At 37.8% G+C, this 10,837-nt stretch overlaps 1 protein-coding gene across 2 annotated transcripts in view; it reads right to left on the bottom strand.

Moving 5' to 3' along the window:
- Window positions 1-9,505, bottom strand: part of si:ch211-45c16.2 (mitogen-activated protein kinase kinase kinase 13) — a 27,645-nt gene extending 18,140 nt beyond the window's left edge. Inside the window, exon 1 of one of the 2 annotated variants that reach the window (XM_054615430.1) lies at window positions 9,460-9,505. The gene's annotated coding sequence lies outside the window, so the exon portion shown is untranslated. Of the gene's footprint in view, window positions 1-413; window positions 446-9,459 lie in introns of those variants that run through there. The other variant, XM_054615431.1, reaches the window with a different exon arrangement.
- Between the last annotated feature and the right edge of the window lie 1,332 nt (window positions 9,506-10,837).

Below are 10,837 nucleotides of genomic sequence, written 5' to 3' on the forward strand. Positions count from 1 at the left end.
AATGTGTTACTTAATCTGAAGCTAAAGAGGCTTTCCAGTGTTTTTAATATGTAGTTTACTTTTTAAAAACGCTACCCAAGTGGTAGCTTTGAACAAATATTCATAATGATTACTTTAAACTCAGTATTGATTTGTGAGGACTTTCTACCCATCCATCCATCATATAATGAATAAACAGTGATAAGCCAACATAAAACATTTCAGTATCACATCAAAAATCCCTGAAGTTACAGTGATCCCTGCCTGCCATTTAACTTTAATTAAAGTTTTAAATAACTTTTGATAGCCACAAGCAGGGCAGCTCAAATCTGAGATTATACATTTTCCACTTTGATTACATGTTCCTCAGGGAAAAACTGCCTTTAGGTACAATATCTGTTGATAAATGATTAAAATCACAAGAAAAAACAAACCTCTGCTGCGCCGACCATCTGCTGTCGTATTTACTTTTGCTGGATAACATGGACAAGCTGCCTGCCTGACTACTGAGGTGATGCTGTGCTGTGTATGTCATCAAACTAAATGAAATTTCAAGCGTAATCGAGCGTATTAGTCACATAGGAAATAAGGGAAAGGTTAGTAAAGTAAATCAGACTCCATTCCAAGCAAAGTGAAGTTAATAACACGACATTCAAGGCTTTATACTCAACCTTTAAAAGGAAAGACAACATCTCCAAACTTCTCGTATTGTCCGACAAACAATACAAAAATATTAAATCTACAATAACAAAATACAGATAAAAGCAACAAATCTTCTGTCTTTTGCTTGAAAAATGAATGAAAATATGTATTGGAGGGTTTAAGATGTCTTACGTTGTGATATGAGACTAGATATAGTCTATGATTATGTATATCCCAATACAGCACATGTTGTCTATTTCTGGTTTTTAAGGCTGCATTACAGTATAATTATGTATTTTTCTGGACTTACCAGACCTTCTGATATTTGCCGTTACCCATTTAGTCATTAAATCAAAAATCTCAATGAGATCTTATTTTGTAAAAAGCACCAATTGTCAACCCTACAATATCGTCCCAATATCAATATTGAGATATTTGGTCTAGAATATTGTGATATTTTATTTTCTCCATAATACGATTAGCTTTCCTACAGCGGTGGCCAAAGCCTCCTGTTCTGCCTTGTATCAGCGGTACACATACATGATGTAAAGCCAGTCAGTGCTCCATGTGCCCTGGCTCTCCTCCAAGTCCAACAGGGCTGTAAAGCACACTGGCTGAGCTCCGTTATACACACTCATTACTATTTCACCAGCAGCGGAACAACAGCACTGACAGCTCCTGTGTCCTCCGCATTAATAAGAGAAACAGCACCATCGCAGCTTACAGTGGTTTACCTTTACAATCTGCCATCGCATGCAGCGGCCAGGTATAGACACTCTGGCCCACACACACACACACACAAATACCAACACACACACACACAACTATGATTACAAAAACATAAATAAGACTTTCATGGAGGTTTGGTCAGTCTTACAGTAACGTTGACATGTTCAGGTATGTGGCTATCACACTGCCTGCCATGAAAATGTTATAAAAGCATAATAAAAGTGGAATGATTTGCAAATTCTTTGAAAAAAGTATAGGTCACTTTCACTGTCAGATTAAATCCTTGTCCAGATGAAGGACTATGGCTCCTCTTTTTTTGAAACATGCTAGGTTTTTTTAAAACGACCACTTTAAAAAATTAAATAAAATCAGATTAGTTCATTTTAAAAAAAGCGTTTTTAAGAGTGAATAGAAGCGAAGACCATTTTCTTGAACTCGTATGCTTGTTTGATCAGAAAACTTCTGATTTGAATCTAAAATGATTTAATGTAGGCAGAGCCCTAGTACAACTGCTTGTGCTTCGGAAACATTTTACATTTAATTTTGTCGATAACGTCCAAAAAATTACTATACTGCCTTATCATACAATATTATAATATAATTGTTGCTGATCTCGGTATTGCCTGTGTTTACATTCATGTTTGTTTACATTAAGAATGTCACCACAAACATTTCAGTCAACATAATGCCAGAATAAACCATTTGGTTGTGTGGTTTTATTTTATATATATTTTATTCATTTAGGATATTTTATTTCACATTCCACTCAAATGTCTGAATGTCTTTATGAATTAAAAGTTCTTAAAGTTCTCCTTTAAAGGGTATACTTGCATTATCATTATACTATTGTATAATCATTGTATCAGTGCCATAAATTGGTCTCGCAATGACATTATCTTTTATTGAGATCATTTATTGTACAACACATTGTGAAACAGGCCTATGTTAAGTTACTGAAAAAGTACTGAAGCAGCAATCTCTAAAACAATCAATGTGTTAAACTTGGAAATAGGTTTTGCAATTAAACTGTCAATAAAAGCCTCTCTGAGCCACGATGATGGCCTCAAGGTCTATCGTCGGCACGGCAACAGTCTGTTTGCACAGAGACAGAGCAGACATTCAAGAGAGTTCACTTTGTTAGAAAACTGAAGCAAACTGAGCTCCATTTCTCAATCTATGTTATATGACAATCACACTTTTGACCATTTACATATATATATATATATATATATATATATATATATATATATATATATATATATATACACACACACACACACACACACACACACATATATTAGGTCAAAGCTAATTTTACTAACCTTTTCTGCCATTTCCTGTAGTTAAGAAATTAAATCAAGGTGCACTCTTACCGAATGCTTATTTGGTACAAACTGTGAATATATATCAGGCATCCCAGAGCCGGCTTGTCAGCCGTTGGATAAAACGGGGTAATTGGAGAGAGGAAAGTGAGATGAGACAGGGAAAAGCCTTAACTAATGAGTATAGATTGGTCCTGAGAATGTTGACTTCATGCAGAAGGATAAACCTGTTTGGCTAAGATGGATGATAGAAACAGCCCGGCCTGGCTCATTGGTCGCTCTACAAAAGCAGCCATGGATGAGTGAGTCTTCCTCCCACAACAACCGCTGATGCTGAGAGACAGATAATGCTAGTGAGATTATCGTGCTGAGCCCACCAACAACCCCACAGCCCGACCAATCCACGCCGAGAGGAAATTACATAACAATGACTGTTCATCACTCCCGAAGGCTTCTGCCCGCACCACAACTATCCATCCATCCCGGTTGCCTCTTCATAACGAGTTCAGAGCGGACTGCAGGAGTGAACAGATGAGGACGGCAGACAGAAAAGCCTGCTGTGCTATCCTCCCCTCCAAACTGAATGCACCTGCTAATCCCGAGTGTGATTTATGGGATTGCGTGCAGAGCTATAATGCAGAACAAGGCAGCCAGTCTTAGATAACACAAAGTTTTATGACATCTCTCCAACCTTCCTGCTGCTAATTATTTCACTGAAGAGAATTACAGTGGAAGGCGATGAACACACTCTGGGATGTCATGTTCACAAACACGTCACCTCTTTCTTCCACATCCCTGGATGGAGGACGGGAGAAGGAGTGTGTGGCTGCAGCGGTGGTCTGTCTGAGATTACAAATGTGTAGCTGGAGGTGTACGGTGGTGCTGGAGTGAGAGGTTAGACGAATAAGTGAGGTTACATGTGCCTAGAGGGGAGGAGGCTACAATGCAGAGTATACACCGGAGATAAAGTATTTGCACTGTAAACAGCTGCATGATTATCTGAAAAAAAGTGGCGTAGTAATGAGTTTGATAAATGTATCCTTGTCAAAAATGTTTGTTTAGCTACAACTAACCTTTATTAATAATCGTATCAACCAAGCAAATTTTTTCTATTAATTGATCAATCGTTTAGTATGAGATCAAGTAAAAAAAACTGTGGAAAAATACCCATCTTAAGTTCCCAAAGCCCATCTTGAAATTTACTTAAAAAAATAATATATATAGATATATCTATATCTAGATATATATATATATCTATATCTATATATATTCCATTTTATGGTGTTTAAAACAGAGTAAATCAGATTTGAGAAGACGGAATTTGAAGAATGTTTACAAATTTGCTTGATAAATGACTTAATAATTAACTAATTATCATAAATGTTGCCAATATTTTTTCTGATAGACAATCAACTGTTTGAAACAGCTCTAGTTGTGTTAAAAAAAAATTATGAAAGTTACAAAAGAATCGCATATCGGTCGGGTACATACACATAGTGTGCCTCTTATTTAAGCCTGTTGTTGCTCCAGTTTAATATTTGTTTTTGTCATGTGGTGCATGCTGCACACTAACACCTTGTGATTGACTTAGGGAAATTATCCTTTAAAAATGAGACAAGCATAACACATGGACAAATAAGAAGGCACTGTGATCTACGATTAACAGTGCATCCCTTTTATTCACATACTACTCTACAGATGCACACATGGACATAGTGCTCACACCACACACACACACACACACACACACACACACACACACACACACACACACACACACACACACACACACACACACACACACACACACACACACACACACACACACACACACACACACACACAGCCTGTATGACTTGTGCATGTGCTCTGGTTCTTGCTCCTCCACTCGTGTGTGTTAATATGCTCCCCATGAGGTGCTGCAGGCTGTGGTAATTATAGAAGCTCGGCTAGCAGACGCATCACAAGAGAGAAGTACATTTAAAGCCATGTGCAGTTGCGTGAATAAAGTGGATGCACACAAACCAAAGCAAGCACTCACACTACCAAAAAATGGTTCAATGTTTGTATAGAAATTAAACATTGAAGTTAACTGCATTTTAAGCAAACTTTCGCACATACAATTGCTCTCTTGTGAGGGGTTTTCATGGTTTTTGGCCACATTTAATATAAATAATGTATAATATTTCACTCATAACTCACCCATAGCCAGCAGAAACCGACCAATCTCAAAAATCATCCACTCCAGGAAGTAAAACCTACATAATATCAGCAGCAAAGCCCAGGCACACTTAGGGTTCAACAATGCTAAGTCAATCTTATAGTCAAAATAATGGAATACCCCAGCCCATATATGAAGACATGTTGGACCAAACCCACTTCTCAATAGAATCCCAATCCTCAAACAAGCCACTCCAGCACAGCGTCTGCGAGACTGTTTGTTAAACCCCTTTTGGCAAACGACAACTCTATCTCCAAGAGAGCCAACAAAACTGTCGGTGCCTGCATGACGGAGGATTCTTACTTTCCTAATCAAGCTGAGTTGCCATTATTGTTATTATGTGGTCTGATATAGATGTGAGGCGTCCCAGGCGGGCTCTCGGTGGGACAACGCTGGCCCTGCGTGTGGTGCTCAGATAGCTGAGGAAGGGATGGAGGCAGGAGCTCCGACGGTGTCATTACAGAAATGTCATTCAGAAGGAGGGAAGGGAGGAGAGGGCCTGAGGCAGGGGAGGAAGAGAGAGAGGGGGAGGGAGTATGATGATACAGAGAGAAAAAAGGGACAGAAAGGAAAAGGGGGTTACACATTCATGTTCACTTCCTTTGGCCCAACATTTGTTGTTTGGCTTTTTCCACTCAACTGCCCCTCAATGGCTGTGATAGATGGCATGTGACCATTCAGCCTCAGCACATAAACCAATGTCATGTCTATTTTTAACAAGAATCATTGTGAACCGCACAATAAACCTGAGAGAGATTATGAATGATGCACCTTTTAACTTTGACGCAAACTATAGAAAATCACCAATTTATGAAAGATTCCCATTACAGTCTTCCGAAACCCATATGAGAATGTTCAGGATTTCTGATTGATAATTGACAAATTGTTGACGATTAGTCGCTTGTTGGGTGTCCAACATATCATAGTGAATAAAAGTGCATATTTAGACAGAGTATCTCTGTGTGGACCTCTTTGTCTCACAGCATCTAGTGATTTCTTGAAAATTGCATTTGATGGACAACATTGAGCAACACTGAGCCCAAATGTAGCCCTCAATCAACATGATGGGTAATGTCAATGTCAATTTTCTAAAAACAAATAAAAAGAGAAAACAGATATTGCATTTTGTTTTACCGTCCAAATGCATAACACAACTAAAGAAAACAAACTGCAGACCCACATAGGTGTTCTCAGTTATTCTGCTCTGCTTTGTCCTGCTGTCATGATGGCATCAAAGCTGACGGCAGAGTGATGGAGATGTCAATCAATCACTTTGGGTTGATAAGACTAATCAACCCAAAGTGAAAACACCTGTGGAGGTGAACCACGGGTGTAGGGGAGTAACTACGGCTGTCACAATCATTCATGTCGGTTGACGATTAAATGGCAAACAAAAAAATATGTTATTAAAGATATAATTGTATATTTCTGGACCATGTGTTGTCCATGGTCATTTCAATGATTGCTCATCGAAATGATGCGGTAATTGGCAAAGGAGTGTCTTCAAATAATAATAATGTTTTTAATAAAATAGTTTTTTCTAAATCTTTTATATTGGCCTACCTTGGCAGTTTAAACTGCTAATGTTTTAGCAGCACTTTGACCCAAACTATGCTCCGATCCCAACTAACGTCACTTGCTATGCTCACACTGCACACTGAGCTTTCCATCCAAACATTTGTATGTGAATCTACTAGATTTAGAAAAGCTGGGTGGATGCTACCACGTAGTGAAAACTGCCCTCAGAGAGGCCCAGCTGAAAAGCACCTCATTTAATTTCTATTTGCTGCCAAATGTGTAACACTGGCTTTAAATTCCATTGATTGTGGAATCCAATGATTATGCAAAATGGTCCAATAATTGCAATCAGGCGATTATGTAATAATTTTCCGACGGACCGAGGATTACCAAATATAGACAAGAGAAAATCACTCAATCAAACAAACATTTCAAATCAGCGAAGACTACTTTTTTAATACAATAATTGATCGTCATCAGGCGCAGCACACCACTGATGACACATAAGAACCTTACATGTTAATTGTTGTTTCATCTTATGAAACACAGCAATGAGCTTATTCATTAAGCCTGATGGGACTTGACACCGACTGGAGTCACCGCTGTGTGAACGCAACCCAAAACAAACAAGCTGAGTCTCCGGGGCTGCGATTACAGAAATCAGACCAGCTGCAGGGCTTCACTGCTGTCGCTACGCATGTCAATTACATAAAATACAGCTTCCTGTCTCTACGCCTGCAATCAGGACCGCCCCTTCCTACGCCTTGGATGCTCCACTCCAGCCCATTCACTTCTACTGAGTATTTGGGTCAAAAATGTATTCATATTATAAGCCAACATGGACAGGAAGTCAACAGAAACATAGTTTTGTTTTTTTTCAAATTCATTTTTTCAAAACGTCACTCTAGATTTTTTTTATGAAAGGGCGGTCAAAGTGCATTTGCTGGGGACTACTTTCAGTCACGGATTAATACACATTTGGTATGCTAGTGAGTATTTTTGGCAGTAGGATGGTGTTGGCTGAGCAAAAATAAACTACAATGTCCATATTTATGGTAATAAAGGAACCCAATTTAACAATGTGAAATTGCATTCCTTTGTTGGTAAATGTCAATGTTCTCCCTGTATAATAAAGTTCTTCCTACATAATAAAAAAGAATAAAAAGAGCTTCAAAAGGCTCAGCTGGGCCTCACTTTCAGTTGCTCATGTTTGCCGTAAAGCTGCTGTCTCTGTGCCGTAGTTAAGAAACACCTGAGCGGTGTAGCTTTCAACACGCCGTTGGTGGGGGACCACATTTGGCTGATTGGGGCCGAGCGTGTGAACTGTAACTGCACCTCAGACGGGCAGCACATCACAAAAGAGGCAAAGCCGTCAGTGACACACATGAACACATGCTGGAAATGTCGCACTCAGCACAATGAGGCCCGAACACAATGCTGCTGCTGCCGCGACAAGTACACAACATCCAGCACTCAGTCATGTAACGCCTTCAAACCGCTGAGTGACTGTCAAGAGTGTGGGACAGAAATGAACTGTTGTGACATGAAAGTCTCCATGAAAGACTGATTGAATGATCGTCTGTGATTTGTTTCAGATGTCTGTTGAGAGCTGCTCACAGAGAGCCTGCAGGGTGAGATGTTATCAGTCTCATATCTGAGGCGTCACCAGTTTATTAGGTACGCCTCGCTAAAAGTAACGCAGTGTATGCAGGATTTAATATTCTGTTTTTGTTGAAACTGTTTTGTGTTGGTGTCGATTTAACTCTCTGGTCTGCAGGTTCTGACAGCAGTGTAGACTCATGACACAGAGAATTTAGAATCATTTTGACAAAATCCCCAAACTGACATTGAATATCACACCACTGACTTCCACAAAGGTTTGAACTTTCTTTTTTTTTTAAATGGCTTGATGTCCTCCCTAAGCCGAACTATTGAATTTATATTATTAAAAAAAAGGTGTGCAGTCAATCAACTCCTTACAAACACATTGTATGAGTTGGAGGGGAAGGCAACATGCACAACATGTGGCTCAGAAATGTTGTCACAGGAATAACAAGACAAACCTGATCATTTTGCTTTTAAACATTATTAAGTGTATATAAAGTCATAGCTACGACTTTTAAAAGGGCAATTGTTCTGTTATAATACAATTACTATTTGTGTAATAGCATTAAATTTGTTGAAGGGTGCATAATTACCTGTTTATGACTTAGATTAGTCTCAGGACTTCATAAAGCAAGACTTGAGACATATTTATGGTTTGAAATGCAGTTTAAATGTATTTGCATTATACTGAGAAGTGTGTATAATATTCAGTCTCCCCTATAAGATATAAATGGGGTGGACAAATTATAAGAAACACATCTTATTGTGATGCAAATCTATCCAAACTACAAGTTTCATATAAAACAGATTAAACAATTGAACATAAAAACCTTTAATGGAGGCAGGATTTACTGGCAGGAAATAGTGCACAGAATGGAAAGACAGGATAATAACTCAGAGCCAAACTGTACCCTGAAGGATCTTCTTTTTTTTTTTTAGCCACGTAGTCACAAAATACTAAACAAAAGTACATTCTGAGAAACACCACCTTAGTGAAAAACAAACACTTCACCACCCACTATAATTTAGCCTCCTCTCCTGCAGCAGCAGCCTATAATTTCCTGCTTCTCCTGCTTAAAACTCTGAAGGAAAGAGTGGTTTTTCTAGTTTATATCCACTTTATTTGCATAATAAAGCGAAAAATAACTCTAACCTTTTAATACTTACATGCTCAATACTTTATATATGCCGTTTGACTCCTAGTGATTCAAACTAGTGGTACTGTCTTATTATATGTGCTATTTTTTTTTTAATGAAAATACCTCATAAACTGTATAAACATTCGCTTTAACGAGCCATCGTCGTCGTGTTCCTGCATGATGTTGTACACTGATCTCCACTGCTGCACACTGTAACCTCAGCTTCATCAAAACTAATCATTTCTAGACAAACTAGACAAACACGTGAAGGCTTTTTAATGTCACATGAAATAAAGAATATTACCTTTAAGCTCCGCTGAGTCTCTCTTGCTGCTCTCTCTCCATGTCTCTCTCTCTCTCTCTCTCTCTCTCTCTCTCTCATCTATTTATCGTCCGATCCAATAGCATGCTTTTGTGAGCGTGCTACGTCACTTCCGGGACCTCTCCGGTCCGTGCACCTGTGAACCCCTCACGTAATCAAAGATCGTGTGTTAGAGAAAGAGATGAGTCATTCTTTTGAAATGTTATTTTATATATTATTGAAGTTTTCCCATGCACTGTTCGATTTCATTTTATTTGTAATACTCGTTCTTTATAATGTGACATATTTTGTTCTTTCTTTTCTTTCCTTTTCTAGGGACAGACTGTAGAAGAAAACCTTTGCAAACTCCTAAAAATCCTGTCCTATAAAAGAAAAATATTGATCTTGGCATTACAGCCTTCCTATAATTTCTATAATTATCTTCTTTATGTGTTTTTTGATTGAAGACATTCCTCCTATATGATATTATGTATTATGTGTATGTTTTCATGTTGTTTGTAGGCTTTTAGTGCCATTGTATAATGTGAATGTAAATTATTGTATTCGTATTAGTTTGTTTCTGCACTGTACTTTTGCTCTGGTTTATGCTTTTAGATGCTTGTTTAAGAAAGGAGATGCACTTATGACTTCTGGTGACTAGTAGTTCTCTTGAATACCTATGTTGAATACACTTCCTGTAAGTCGCTTTGGATAAAAGCGTCTGCTAAATGACTGTAATGTAATGTAATGTAATGTAATGTAATGTAATGTAATGTAAATTGATTCTTTATTTGTTGATGGTTCCGATTCGTGGATGACTGATTGATGTCATGTGATTGGGGCAATCTGATTGGTCTACCAAACTATTTACGAACCCCAAGTTCTATTTAATGAATGCATCCTCATGTCCATGTAAAATAACCTGATGAAGGTCTACGTACCGAAACGTTGTTACTAAAATATATTTATACGCAAGTGAAGAAGACAGTGTGCGGGGTTTTTTGTTCTATATTGTCTACATAAGGTATTCTTCTACGCACCTGTCGTCCTACTGGAGTGCAAAAGTTTTGCTCTTTTTATATATTATTGAAGTAAAAACTATATAACGTATGCAAGTAATATCATCATCAGTTATTGGCTCTTTGAGTCAAGACAAAGTACTGTACTAAAGTACGATTTAAAGGTACTTGTACTTTACTTGTATTTTCTGCTACTTCATACTTCTACTCCACTACATTTCGATTATATATTATATATTACTTTTCGAAATATTGTACTTTTTACTTCGAACAGAATATTAAGTAACTAGTTCAAATTATTACATAAAGGCATAGATATTATTCCAATAATAGGCCTTATATATAGAATATATTATATATAT

The sequence above is a fragment of the Anoplopoma fimbria genome, chromosome 16 (assembly GCF_027596085.1).
Source record: "Anoplopoma fimbria isolate UVic2021 breed Golden Eagle Sablefish chromosome 16, Afim_UVic_2022, whole genome shotgun sequence".
NCBI lineage: Eukaryota > Metazoa > Chordata > Actinopteri > Perciformes > Anoplopomatidae > Anoplopoma > Anoplopoma fimbria.